The sequence below is a fragment of the Dendrobates tinctorius genome, unplaced genomic scaffold (assembly GCF_039654945.1).
Source record: "Dendrobates tinctorius isolate UK_male_01 unplaced genomic scaffold, ASM3965494v1 ptg000156l, whole genome shotgun sequence".
In the NCBI taxonomy this organism is placed as follows: domain Eukaryota; kingdom Metazoa; phylum Chordata; class Amphibia; order Anura; family Dendrobatidae; genus Dendrobates; species Dendrobates tinctorius.
In genome coordinates, this window is record NW_027361823.1 from 6,905,848 (window position 1) to 6,921,112 (window position 15,265).

The 15,265-nt window shown below is 44.1% G+C and overlaps 1 protein-coding gene across 3 annotated transcripts in view; it reads right to left on the reverse strand.

Moving 5' to 3' along the window:
- The window catches only part of LOC141051301 (AMSH-like protease), a 153,381-nt gene that overhangs the window by 89,284 nt on the left and 48,832 nt on the right, over positions 1-15,265 (reverse strand). The window contains exon 1 of one of the 3 annotated variants that reach the window (XM_073548194.1): positions 9,400-9,582. The exons of the other annotated variants lie outside the window; for them this stretch is intronic. The gene's annotated coding sequence lies outside the window, so the exon portion shown is untranslated. Of the gene's footprint in view, positions 1-9,399; positions 9,583-15,265 lie in introns of those variants that run through there. 3 annotated transcript variants of the gene reach the window in all.

A 15,265-nucleotide genomic window follows, 5' to 3' on the forward strand; every position in this document is an offset into this window, starting at 1 on the left:
TTTCTGCACCTCTCTCAGCCTGCCCTTGTCACCTGATCTGAAGGCCAACTTCTCTTTGAGAAGAGCCTTTATTCCGGGGCTGATCCATGGTTTATTGTTAGAGAAGCACCTCACTACTTTTGTGGGTACCGTGTTGTCTACACAGAAATTAATGTAGTCCGTTATACAGTGTGTGAGACCATCCATGTCATCACCATAGTAATCTTGCAGCACATCCCAAGTGGTTGTTTCAAAGCAGTCTCTCAGAGCATCATCACTCTCCTCAGTCCATATCCTCACTGTGCGAGTGACAGCAGGTTCTCTCTGTACAAGTGGCTTGTACACGGGTTGGAGGTGCACTAGGTTGTGATCCGATCTTCCAAGGGGCGGTAGGGCTTACGAGGCATATGCCCCTCTCACATTGGCAAAGAACAAGTCCAATATTTTGTTGTCTCTAGTGAGACAGGTAACATACTGTGTGCAACCGGGTAGTATGGATGCTGGAGACACATGACTGAAGTCTCCCGAAACCAGAAGGAGTGATTGGGGGTGAAGGGACTACATCATGCTCACTGTGGATTGTAGGACCTCAGTGGCAGCATCAGCTTTCGCATGGTAAAATGAGTGGAGTCACTCAAAGTAGAACAAAACAGACCTCGTACGGTGACGTGGAGGGAAAAATAAAACCAAAATTGGCTCTTTTGACAAGAGGATGAAAAAAAAAAAAAAAGGAAAACTAAACAGAAAACTGCCCCATCAAGAAAGGGTTAAATAAATAATAGACGCCAATAAAGTTCTATTAAAATGCAGCCATGAAACCCCAGACTTGGTGCACAGCTGTGATCAGTGACTCCAGCTTAGGCCGTAGTCACACTAGCGAGAAAATCGGACGAGTGCAATGCGATAAAAAAAAAGTTGCATTGCACTCGTCCCAATGTTAATCTATGGGGCAGCTCCCATCTGCCGATTTTTTTTTTTCTCGCCCGTTTAAAATGGGCTGAGAAAATCGCAGCATGCTGCGATTGTCACTGATTCCCGGCCGAGACTCGCCAATGCAAGTCTATGGGTGCGAGAAAAAAATCGGATTACACATGGACCACAAGTGTGACTTGCAAGAAATACGCACCAGGGTCCTTTAACCAAAAGTCGGCAATTCAGTGCGCGATACAGTAGAATCACACTGACATGTTTAATAAAGAATAGAAAGAATAGATATAGACACATAGAATGCATATACAGTATATATATATATATATATATATATATATATATATATATATATACACACACACACACACACACATCATAGAGATATATATATTAATTCATACAGTTCTTCATAGCCGAATAGCCGCTAAAACATTTGCCGGCTTCATTAAAATCATTCCAAAACCCGACATGAAATGACACATGGTTTATATACAGCAAGCCATTTCATTTCATATTTTTTTTTTTTATATGTCTTCCACTAGTAATTAGATGAGGGTTTCTGTGTAAAATTTGGGAGGTGTAGGTGTTAATTTAAGGGATTAATTTTGTGGGCTCCAGCGGTAATTTGTCAACCAGAGAGGTAAAACAGGTGAGTGAGGGCAGATTTTACTAGCCTTGAGATGGACCATTGTTTTTGCTCCCCCCGGCTACAAAAATCTGCCCCCAGACACCCCCAGAAAAGGCGCATCTATAAGATGTGCCTTTTCTGGCACTTATCCACTCTATTCCCATTGCCCTGTAGCGGTGGCGAATGGGTTAATAGCAAAGGGTTAATGTCACCATTCGATTGGAAGGTGACATTAAGCCCATTAATAATGGAGAGGTGTCAATAAGACACCGATCCATTATTAACCCTAGACTATAAAAGGGTTAAAAAAACACACAGACATTAATTAAAAAGTATTAATGAAATAAAGACACCAAGTTTTTGACAAAATTTTATTACTCTGCGATTCCAAAATTAAATTAAACCATGATCTGCAAGAAAAAAAAAAAAAAATCAACAATATCCTTACCTCTCAGCCGTCCAGTCATGTCCCACGCTGTAATCCTTCACAAGGGGTTAAATAGTTTACAATGAGGACCGGTGCTAATGCGATCAGCCCCACTGTAAACTACTACGAAATGAATTAATTCAGCTCTGCGCAGACTCACTGGCTGCCCTGAGATGAACTAATTACCGTGTGAAAGTTTCTGCATTTTTTTCCCACGTTCATTAGTTCACCTCAGGTCAGCCAGGGGACACCCAGCAGCCTCATTTCTGCAACGTGGGTACATAGCCTAAGCTGGAATCACTGATCACAGCTGTGCACCAAGTCTGGGGTTTCATGGCTGCATTTTGATAGAACTTTATTGGCGTCTATCATTTATTTAACCCTTTCTTGATAGGGCAGTTTTCCGTTTTGTTTTCCTTATTGTTTTTGGTTTTTTTCATCCTCTTGTCGAAAGAGACAATTTGGTTTTATGTTTCCCACCGCGACACCGTACGAGGTTTGTTTTGTTTGGGATGGGTCGTGGTTTGAGTGACTCCCAACTAATTTTACCATATAATATTATTATTATATAATATTCTGCATATATTGTTTAATCGGTGAGTTTGACTAGCGCAAATCTGTATTCTAAGTATACAATTATTTTGACAACCCTGTGGGTATTGTCTAGAGTTGCAGCAGTCCTTAAAATCCCAATACACACCAGCGCCACCAAATTACATAAAACAATATTTTTCTGTCTGCTCTGGTATTGTTGGGTGGCGATGATGGGAGGGTTGAATAAAGTGTTTCGACCTCCTGCCTTGGTGGGTTTTTTGGCCCCGTTGCTATCATACGCTCACTGCCTCGTGCTGTGACTCGGCATTGGTGGATTTTTGTTTTATGCGGGGTCAAAAGGGATAAAAAAAAATGGATGGTTAATAAAGCCGTTTCCATTCGTTCACCCAACTGGAGTCATGTGTATTATTCTTGTTTAGTGTTTTTAGGTTAGTTGGTCCTTAAAGGTATATGGAAGCAGTCTTGGTTTGACACTGCTCATCCGATGTATCCAGTTTGTTTTGTAGGACCTTTCAATCCCAATCATCTCCTCTAATGGGTGGTGTGACTAATTCTTGGACACTAAAATCAACATTGATGATATCATTAATATTGTCATCCACCCTCCTTCTAGGTACAGTGATCAAAATAAATCCAATATCTTTAATAGATATGGGCACATTCAGGTACATTTTTTTACTTATATATACAGTCATGGCCAAAAGTATTGACACCCCTGCAATTCTGTCAGATAATACTCAGTTTCTTCCTGAAAATGATTGCAAACACAAATTCTTTGGTATTATTATCTTCAATTAATTTGTCTTAAATGAAAAAACACAAAAAGAATTGTCCTAAAGCCAAATTGGATATAATTCCACACCAAACATAACAAAGAGGGTGGACAAAAGTATTGGCACTGTTCGAAAAATCATGTGATGCTTCTCTAATTTGTGTAATTAACAGCACCTGTAACTTACTTGTGGCACCTAACAGGTGATGGCAATAAATAAATCACACTTGCAGCCAGTTGACATGGATTAAAGTTGACTCAACCTCTGTCCTGTGTCCTTGTGTGTACCACATTGAGCATGGAGAAAAGAAAGAAGACCAAAGAATGAGGACTTGAGAAACCAAATTGTGAGGAAGCATGAGCAATCTCAAGGCTACAAGTCCATCTCCAAAGACCTGAATGTTCCTGTGTCTACCGTGTGCAGTGTCATCAAGAAGTGTAAAGCCCATGGCACTGTGGCTAACCTCCCTAGATGTGGACGGAAAAGAAAAATTCACAAGAGATTTCAACGCAAGATTGTGCGAATGTTGGATAAAGAACCTCCACTAACATCCAAACAAGTTCAAGCTGCCCTGCAGTCCGAGGGTACAATGGTGTCAACCCGTACTATCCGTCGGCATCTGAATGAAAAGGGACTGTATGGTAGGAGACCCAGGAAGACTCCACTTCTTACCCCGAGACATAAAAAAGCCAGGCTGGAGTTTGCCAAAACTTACCTGAAAAAGCCTAAAACATTTTGGAAGAATGTTCTCTGGTCAGATGAGACAAAAGTAGAGCTTTTAGGGAAAAAGCATCAACATAGAGTTTACAGGAGAAAAAAGAGGCATTCAAAGAAAAGTACACGGTCCCTACAGTCAAACATGGCGGAGGTTCCCTGATGTTTTGGGGTTGCTTTGCTGCCTCTGACACTGGACTGCTTGACCGTGTGCATGGCATTATGAAGTCAGAAGACTACCAACAAATTTTGCAGCATAATTCAGGGCCCAGTGTGAGAAAGCTGGGTCTCCCTCAGAGGTCATGGGTCTTCCAGCAGGACAATGACCCAAAACACACTTCAAAAAGCACTAGAAAATGGTTTGAGAGAAAGCACTGGAGACTTCTAAGGTGGCCAGCAATGAGTCCAGACCTGAATCCCATAGAACACCAGTGGAGAAATCTAAAAATGGCAGTTTGGAGAAGGCACCCTTCTAATATCAGGGATCTGGAGCAGTTTGCCAAAGAAGAATGGTCTAAAATTCCAGCAGAGCATTGTAAGAAACTCATTGATGGTTACCGGAAGCGGTTGGTCGCAGTTATTTTGGCTAAAGGTTGTGCAACCAAGTATTAGGCTGAGGGTGCCAATACTTTTGTCTGGCCCATTTTTGGAGTTTTGTGTAAAATGATCAATGTTTTGCTTTTTGCTTCATTCTATTTTGTGTTTTTTCATTAAAGACAAATTAAATGAAGATAATAATACCAAAGAATTTGTGTTTGCAATCATTTTCAGGAAGAAACTGAGTATTATCTGACAGAATTGCAGGGGTGTCAATACTTTTGGCCATGACTGTATATATATATATATATATATATATATATATATATATATATATATATATATATATATATATATATATATATAATATACTAGCTGAAGAGGCCGGCGCTGCCCGGGCATAGTAACTAACTGTGGCTAGTTATAGAAAGTTAGTTATAATTATCCTCCATCCCATAGTCCCGTGCCCATATACCCATCATACATATCCTCCATCCCATAGTCGAGTGCCCATATACCCATCATACATATTCTCCATCCCATAGTCCCATGCCCATAAACCCATCATACATATTCTCCATCCCATAGTCCCATGCCTATATACCCATCATACATATTCACCATCCCATAGTCGAGTGCCCATATACCCATCACACATCCTTCATCTCATAGTCCCATGCCCATATACCCATCATACATATCCTCCATCCCATAGTCCCGTGCCCATATACCAATCATACATATCCGCCATCTCCTAGTCCCGTGCCCATATACCCATCATACATATCCTCCATCCCATAGTCCAGTGGCCATATACCCATCATACATATCCTCCATCCCATAGTCCAGTGGCCATATACCCATCACACATCCTCCATCCCATAGTCCCGTGCCAAAATACATATCCGCCATCCCATAGTCCCGTGCCCATATACCCGTCATACATATCCTCCATCCCATAGTCCAGTGCCCATATACCATCACACATCCTCCATCCCATAGTCCCGTGCCCATATACATATCCGCCATCCCATAGTCCCGTGCCCATATACCCGTCATACATATCCTCCATCCCATAGTCCAGTGCCCATATACCCATCACACATCCTCCATCCCATAGTCCCGTGCCCATATACATATCCTCCATCCCATAGTCCCGTGCCCATATACCTGTCATACATATCTTCCATCCCATAGTCCAGTGCCCATATACTCATCACACATCCTCCATTCCATAGTCAACCATTATGACATCATAATGAGCGGCGGCAGGGCTTGCAACCTTTGGTGACATCAGCGTCGCCATGGAAACCATTGTGACATCATAATGAGGGGCGGGGCTTGATACGCACACACTGCTTCCCCAGTATGCAAATAGGGGCATTGTGACATCACAATGAGGGGCGGGGCTTGACGCGCACACACTTTTTCCCCCAGTATGTAGATAGGGGCAAAATTGTTTGGTGAATTGGAACGCGCGGGGTTAAAATTTCGCCTCACAACGTAGCTTAGGACGCTCTCGGGGTCCAGACGTGTGACTGTGCCAAATTTTGTGGCTGTAGCTGCGACGGTGCGGATGCCTATCCCGGACATACACACATACATACATACACACATACATACACACTTTGAGCTTTATATATTAGATAAAGCTCAAAGTGTGTGTGTATGTATGTATGTATGTGTGTGTGTGTATGTGTGTATGTCCGGGATAGGCATCAGCACCGTCGCAGCTACAGCCACAAAATTTGGCACAGTCACACGTCTGGACCCCGAGAGCGTCCTAAGCTATGCTGTGAGGCGAAATTTTAACCCCGCGCGTTCCAATTCACCAAACAATTTTGCCCCTATCTACATAATGGGGAAAAAGTGTGTGCGCGTCAAGCCCCGCCCCTCATTATGATGTCATAATGCCCCTATCTACATAATGGGGAAAAAGTGTGTGTGTATCAAGCCCCACCCCTCATTATGATGTCATAATGGTTGCCATGGCGACGCCGATTCATCATAGGTTGCAAGCCCCGCCGCTTATTATGATGTCATAATGGTTGACTATGTAATGGAGGATGTGTGATGGGTATATGGGCACTGGACTAAGGGATGGAGGATATGTATGATGGTATATGGGCAGTCTACTATGGGATGGAGGATGTGTGATGGGTATATGGGCACTCTACCATGGGATGTAGGATATGTATGATGGGTATATATGGGCACGGGACTATGGGATGGCAGATATGTATGATGGGTATATGGGCACGGGACTATGGGATGGCGGATATGTATGATGGGTATATGGGCATGGGACTATGAGATGAAGGATGTGTGATGGGTATATGGGCACTCGGCTATGGGATGTAGAATATGTATGATGGGTATATGGGCATGGGACTATGGGATGGAGAATATGTATGATGGGTATATGGGCATGGGACTATGGGATGGAGGATATGTGTGATGGGTATATGGGCAGTCGACTATGGGATGGAGGATATGTATGATGGGTATATGGGCACGGGCCTATGGGATGGTGGATATGTATGATGGGTATATGGGCCCGGGATTATGGGATGGAGGATAATTATAATTTGCTATAACTAACCACAGTTAGTTACTATGCCCGGGCAGTGCCGGGCTCTTCAGCTAATATATATATATATATATATATATATATATATATATATATATATATATATATTTATTAGGGGCTAAAAAAAATGCAGTTGGCCTTCATTAAGATATTTGCATTGTTATTCTTTTTAACACTGTTTGTTTAACTGCACATTCCTGGTTGCAGATTGAAAAGAAGGAAAAAGCAGTCAGATCGTTGTGATGAAAATTTTGCATCTTTTTTATGTCTTTTACAAAACCTTTCTCAGCTAATTTAATACCACAAACCGCATCAAAATTGAGATGAACTTTGATGTAGTCATAAATCACTTGGAAAAATCCTAATATTTTAGACATGTCCATCAACACTTAACTTATACCAAAGTCTCAGAGGGAAGGCCCTCTCTGAATCAACTTCACAGAGAAATAACTACGTTCTGTGCATTCTGAAAAAAACACACCAGAACAATAATAAATCCAGTAATGTAGTATCAATGAAATGTAGACATAAAAGACATACACAGGTGACTTAACAGGATGGAAAAATCAATACACGATATGCGCCGGACTTCAAATGTTCCTGCTCTGCTTAATATTTATAAATCACGTGTCTTCCCACAACAGGAATTGTCTACAGGACTCGATCACTTGAAGGTTAAGGAGCCGTGGAATAAACAGAAACATCTGGTTTAAGAGTTCTCAGACGTGTGTACACAGCTTTCAGTGCAGCAGAAATATAGAAGTCATATAATATATAAGAAATGCAACTACATGTTCTGAAATGATTAATGCAAATCATAAAAAAATTACTTCAAACTTGATTTTTAGGGCTCTTGCAATAGAGAAAACTGAAGAACATTATGAGAGCCATATGGTCCCATGTATCATATATTAGCCTGATATGTCCATCCTGTCCTACCTCTTTCTTCAGCTTTGATGCTAGGCAGATGTCCTATTAACTGCAATCTGTTAATTGTCCCCTGCTGTGAACGGTCCTCCAGCCCCCTTCTCCTCCTCCCTCTCTCCCTCACCTGGCTTCATTTCATGGACATTTGAATGGTATAAGTTGAAGCGAGCAGGTCAGATATGACCTTGGTCAGATGTAACATCTTGAAAGTGTAACATCTTGAAAGTGTAACATCAGAAATATTACCAGAAATAGTCCAGAAATCGGTCAGACGGTAAGACTAACCACTGCTTTCTTCCTTTACTTTTTTTTTGTTACCCTCCTGTTTATCCATGCTCACAATTGCCATCACCGTGTTTGCTCCACTAATCCTTACTCTCCTTCACTATCCCCAAACCCCTGCACCCTCAAACCAAATAACCATCTCCCCTCTCTTACCCCCCACCTCGCTTTTTCTGCAGACATACTCCTTAACCTAAGACCTCTCCTACTAACATACAATACAAAACGATCACTCTCCTTCACTACCTGCTTTCCCTTTCTCTGCTTCTTCTCACTGCTGGTGACATATCCCCCAATCCTGGCCCCCCCACTAATCCTCACCCCTATCTTTCTCACTCTAAGAGAAACTACCGCAATCCCTCACACTTAAAACCCGTGCCACTGACCCCCTCCCTCCCGCACCCTCTTTCTGGAGCACTTTGGAATGCTCGCTTCATCTGCAACAAGCTCCACTTGATCCACGACCTCTTTACCTTCCGCAACCTTTCCTTCGTGGCCCTCACTGAGACCTGGCTGACACCCCCTGACACGGCCTCCCCGGCCGCACTGAGTTACGGCGGCCTCCAGTTTACCCACACTCCTCGACCTGGCAACAGACATGGTGGAGGAGTGGGTTTCCTCCTTTCTAAAAACTGCTCCTTCAACCCTATCCAACCCCCACCCTCCCTTATCCCCCCTTCTTTCGAGGTTCACTCTGTCCGTATCTACTCTTCCTCTAATCTCCAAATGGCTGTCATATACCGACCACCGGGCTCAGCCACTACCTTCATCGACCAATTTTCCACCTGGCTCCTCCACTTTCTCTCTGCTGACATCCCCACCATCATCATGGGGGATTTCAACATCCCCATTGACACCCCCCAGCCAGCAGCCTCCAAACTCCTGTCACTTACCTCATCCTTTGGACTTACTCAGTGGTGCTCCACAGCCACCCACACAGATGGACATACATTAGACCTCATCTTGACCCGCCTCTGTTCCCTATCTAATCTCACAACCTCCCCCTTCCCCCTATCTGACCACCATCTACTCACCTTCTCATCCTTGTCCTTCTTACCTGCCCCTTACGTCCAGCCACTAGCACATCCTCGCAGAAATCTTGCACACCTAGACATTCACAGACTCTCTTCTACCTCTGTCCTCCATATCTTCACTCCACAACAGAGACAGTGCCACCTGTTATGAATGGGTCACCGAGGAGAAAAAAACAAAACAAGCTAAGTCACAGAAAACCAGAGAGGTTGGTAACTATGCAGATTGCAGATCCCTGATCCTAACCACACAACTAGCAGCAGCCGTGGAGCGTACGTACGATGGTCCTAGACGCCTCGTCACAGCCAGAGGACTAAATAAACCTGAAGCAAGAAAAGGGAAAAACTAACCAAAGGAAAGACAGCCCCCACACATGTATTGATGGTGAAACAAGATGAAAGCACAAACACAGGCAGGAAAATAGGCTGAGCAAACGATGGGGCCCAAACTAACTAGAAAGGATAGGAAAGAAAAGACACTGTCTGCAATCTGCAAAAAACCCTACAAAAATAAAGTCCAACACTTCTGATAGCAAAATTAACCCTGAAGTCACTAGACTTCACCCACTATATCAGCACTCTGAAATATTCTGAGACAGAGCAAAAAGAGGCCAATCTAATAAGGGACAAAAAGCAAATTGGCAAATACAGAAAGATAAGAGTGGAAATTTAGCGCAGCCCCAGCTGGGGCTGGCTGACCACATAAAAAACTGAATAGACCAACAAAATCAAGTGTGAACATTAGCAGAAAAACTTAGCTTTAGATGACTGGAACAGAGCTGAAAACCAAGACCTGAAAAGCCAGAAGGAATCACCAGCACCAGACTAGGGCGTCGGCTGTCTTAAATCCAGTCTGAGATTCCTGAGGTCCAATTGTCATCCTCATTATCAGGTGGCAGGTTTCTACTGATTAAATCAGCCTCACTACCTCCAGTTACCAACAGAGGGAGCCTGGAAGGAGAAATCACAACTGGTGGACCGAAAAATGAACTCACAACAGCCACCTTCACATCAGCCATAGACTCAGTCGCCCCTCTCATGCATGGCAAAGTGCAACAATCCAATAGGCAACCCTGGCACAACAACCTCACCAAAAAACTTCGACAAGCATCCAGGGTCGCGGAGTGGCATTGGAAGAAAACACGCCTGCCAGACGACTTCGCTGCTTTCAAACAAGCTACACTTGCCTTTAAATCAGCCCTCACCTCTGCTAAACAGACCTATTTCACAAACCTTGCATCTTCACTATCCCACAACCCAAAACAACTGTTCACCACATTCAACTCTCTCCTCCGCCCACCACTGGAACCTCCAACTCCCCTCATCTCTGCTGAGGACTTTGCCACCTACTTCAAAAACAAGACTGACCAAACAAGGCAAACTTTTACAGCTTCACCACCCCAACCTCTCCACATACCAGACCTCTGCCCTTCCCTAATAACCTCCCTCTACAACATCACTGAAGGAGAGCTTACTCATCTCCTTTCCAAATCACGCCTCACCACCTGTGCACTTGACCCCATCCCTTCCCACCTGCTCCCCAACCTCACTAACATGATCATTCCAGCCCCAACCCATCTCTTCAACCTATCCCTAACTTCTGGTACCTTCCCTTCTGCCTTCAAACATGCCACCATAGCACCCATCCTCAAAAAGTCAAACCTTGACCCAACTACTCTGCCCAGCTATCACCCCATATCACTGCTCCCGTTTGCTTCCAAACTCCTTGAACAGCATGTCCATGCTCACCTTTCCTCCCACCTCTCATCTAACTCCCTCCTTGACATCCTGCAATCTGGCTTCCGCCCCCACCACTCCACTGAAACTGCCCTGACCAAAATTACTAATGACTTACTTACAGCCAAAGCTAACAGACAGTTCTCTATCCTCCTCCTTCTTGACCTGTCCTCTGCCTTTGACACAGTTGACCACTGCCTACTGCTACAGATTCTTTCTTCCCTTGGCATAAAAGACCTCGCCCTGTCCTGGATTTCCTCATACCTTTCCGACCGCACATTCAGCGTTTCCCACTCCCACACTACCTCCTCATCCCGCCCCCTCTCTGTTGAAGTCCCCCAAGGCTCTGTCCTGGGGCCCCTACTTTTTTCCATCTGTACGCTTGGCCTAGGACAACTCATAAAGTCCCATGGCTTCCAGTACCACCTGTATGCAGATGACACTCAGATCTACCTCTCTGGCCCAGATGTCACCTCTCTGCTGTCCAGAATCCCGGAGTGTCTATCAGCCATATCCTCCTTTTTCACCTCTCGCTTCCTAAAACTCAAGGTATGCAAAACTGAACTCATTATCTTTCCTCTATCTCACTTATCTTCCCTACCCGATCTATCTATTATGGTAAATGGCATCATGCTCTCTCCCGCACCTGAAATCCGCTGCCTTGGAGTAACTCTCGACTCTGCCCTGTCCTTCAAACCACATTTCCAATCTCTTGCCACCTCCTGTCGCCTCCAACTCAAAAATATTTCCAGAATCCGTCCCTTCCTCAGTCCTCAATCTACTAAAACTCTTGTACATGCCCTCATCATCTCCCGCCTTGACTACTGCAACACTCTCCTCTGTGGCCTCCCTGCTAACTCTCTTGCACCACTCCAGTCTGTCCTCAATTCTGCTGCCCGACTAATCCACCTCTCTCTTCACTACTCCCCTGCCTCTCCCCTCTGCAAATCCCTCCATTGGCTCCCAATTCCCCAACGAATCCAGTTCAAACTACTAACACTGACCTACAAAGCCATCCACAAACTTTCCCCTCCCTATATCTCTGAACTAATCTCCCAATATCTTCCCTCATGTACTCTTCGATCCTCCCAAGACCTCCTTCTCTCCTCCACACTTAATCGTTCCTCACACAACCGCCTCCAAGATTTCTCCTGAATATCCCCTATCCTCTGGATTGCCATGCCTCAACACGTCCGATTATCCACCACCCTCGGATCCTTCAAACGGAACCTGAAAACCCATCTTTTCAGGAAAGATTACAGACTGCAATAACCATTCTGCCACCTCGCTGCGGCCTCATCACCACCAGAGCTGCTGCACCCCAAACCTTCTGTCTTTTCCCCGCTATCCCGTAGAATGTAAGTCCGCAAGGACAGGATCCTCTCCCCTCTGTACCAGTCTGTCATTGTAAATTTGTTGTGGAAACTTGTTTACTGTTAAGCGGGAGTCACACATAGCAATCTCGCTAGCGAGATCGCTGCTGAGTCACAACTTTTGTGACGTAACAGCGATCTGACCAGCGAGATCGCTGTGTGTAACAGCGATCAGCGACCGGCCCCCCTGCCGGTATCGCTGATCTCTGTAAGAAACCTCTGGACATTTTTTTGGTCGCTGGTCTCCCGCTGGCCAGCACGCATTGCTGCGTGTGACAGGCGGGAGACCAGCGATCAGCTGTAAAAAATAGAATTAAAATAAAAAATATTGTTATTCTCACCTTCCGACGTCCCGCGCAGCCTTCCTCTCTCCACGCTCCGGTCCCAGTGATCCTTTGCACGAATGACCGCGAGACTTCGCGCTCCCGCGAGACCGTGACGCCTCATGGTCATTCTCGCAAAGGATTACTGGGACCGGAGCGTGGAGAGAGGCGGGAATGCTGCGCGGGACGTCGGAAGGTGAGAATAACAATATTTTTTATTTTAATTCTATTTTTTACAGGGATGGCAAGCGATGCCGGGCGCTCGGCATCGCTGCGCTGATTGCTGGTGAAGCTGTCTGTGTGGCAGCTCACCAGCGATCACATAGCGACTTACCAGCGATCCTGACACCTTGATAATCGGTGTCGGGATCGCTGGTAAGTCGCTATGCGTGACTCCAGCTTTAACGATATTTATAACTTTGTATGTAACCCGCCTTCTCATGTACAGCACCATGGAATTAATGGCGCTATATAAATATATAATAATAATATTAATAATAATATGTGACATCCATAGGAGAACACCAAGATCACCAGCCATTTTCATGGTACCTGTTATGCCTCTCGAATACAATTACATTCAGATCTTAACTTAAGATTTTCATGACAAATATTATACCTAAAGGTATAATATAAGGGTTTTATAAATCTTCTTTTTAAATTTTAATTCCCTCCCATATTCCTCTTCTTACAAAGTCAAACAACTAATGAGGTATAACTTTCATTACGCAAAAGAGTTCTATAATAAGGGAGCCTCACTTATACACCAACTGGGGGGAAGCGAAAAGTTGGAGGGTCACCTAAGGAAATCAGATACCTCCTTTAATTTTTCGTAACACGATTCCGAGAAGTATGTTTATCAACGGAGACGACCTTCCCAAAGTCAGACGTGCCGGTAAACTGCTACAAGACAATAAGGAGACAGTGACACTGCCCGTCTAGACTTGTTATTTTATATAATCTCATTTCATGATAGATTATTATATCTTTAATATAACATGCTTGTGTTATGAATTGGGTTTTGGATCAGATAAATAAATCCAATACGACTGGACACTTGGCAGCATCTCCTGGGTGTAGATAAATTAATTAGCGAGTGACTGACAGTTTCTGGGAGAGCAAACTGTTACTGTGTACATCCTTGTTAGCAAGTCAATGCTACATCAAGGGTGAATATAATTGCCCTTAAAGAAAACTGGTCATCTCCATACAAGAAACCTCACATGGCGGAGATTATTATCGCTATGTCATGGACATATGTCATCCACAGATATATCTGTGATTGGGGAAAATAATTGCTTCAGTGGGTTCAAGTGCCAGGAATTTTAGTCCTTGGGAAAATACAGAATTGGTCTCTCAACCACAGAATTGTAATATCAACCCGAATTACGGATATATCATTGTCATATTTGGTGTGTTGCATGGTGAAACTATGGTTGGAACTATGGTGATCTTATCCTTCCACTACAAGATTCCTGTGAGAAAATGTGACATAGATTAGTAATTACACCTTTGCACCATGTTTCTGTTAATATAATAAGCCATCCTCCTCTCACTTGACCAGGAGGAGGAGTGAGGGGTGTGGATGGGACCCTTTATAATGTCTTCTCCAGAAAAATCTAGTTGTCATATTCAGGAGAGACAACATCAATTGTAGCTCTATCCCAATTTCTACTGTGATCTCACCGATTTAACTTGTAAGAGCTTTCATTATTTATCCGCAGTATATATTCGAGTATAAGCCGACCCGAGTATAAGCCAAGGCTCCTAATTTTACCACAAAAAAACTGGAAAAACATATTTACTCAAGCATAAGCCTTGGGTGGTGTCATGATCCAGGTCGGGTTTTGCATCCTGTCTTTCTTTCCCGGTCTGATCATGTCAAGGGTTAACTTTTCTCTGCCTCGTTCTGGCACTAGGCTGGCTATTTCTCTTCACTGCAATCTGCAGGCGGTGTCAGTTATAGTGTCTCCCTACAGCATGAGTAGCTGACTCCGTGTATACCGATTTGTCCTTCTGCTTGTGCTGACTTAGCCTGTCTGTTTGTTCCCCTCTTCCCGTCCCGACTCTGTGTTCCCCCTCTCGTGTTTTGGACTCTCTGGTATTTGACTTGGCTTGGACCTTGACTTGCTATGTCTCTTGTCTTTGGCATATCTGTTCCTGACTGGTACTGACCCATTTGACTTGTTTCTGACTCTGTGTTTGTTTATTCCTTTGTTCCTTTATTCTGCTGCCACCTGCTGGTAGCTTTGCTGTTGTGCTGCAGGTCTGCTATTGCTGCGTGCAGTCCTCCCTCCACTCTATTGCCATCTGGTGGAGCTTGTATCTACCTGCATTGTAGCAGCATGACACGTGGGAAATGCAGCAGCTACTGGTAAATGCTCCATACAAAATATGCTGCTCCACAAAGTTCAAGATGGGCCCCATAGGATGCTCCATACACAATACGCCCCATATAA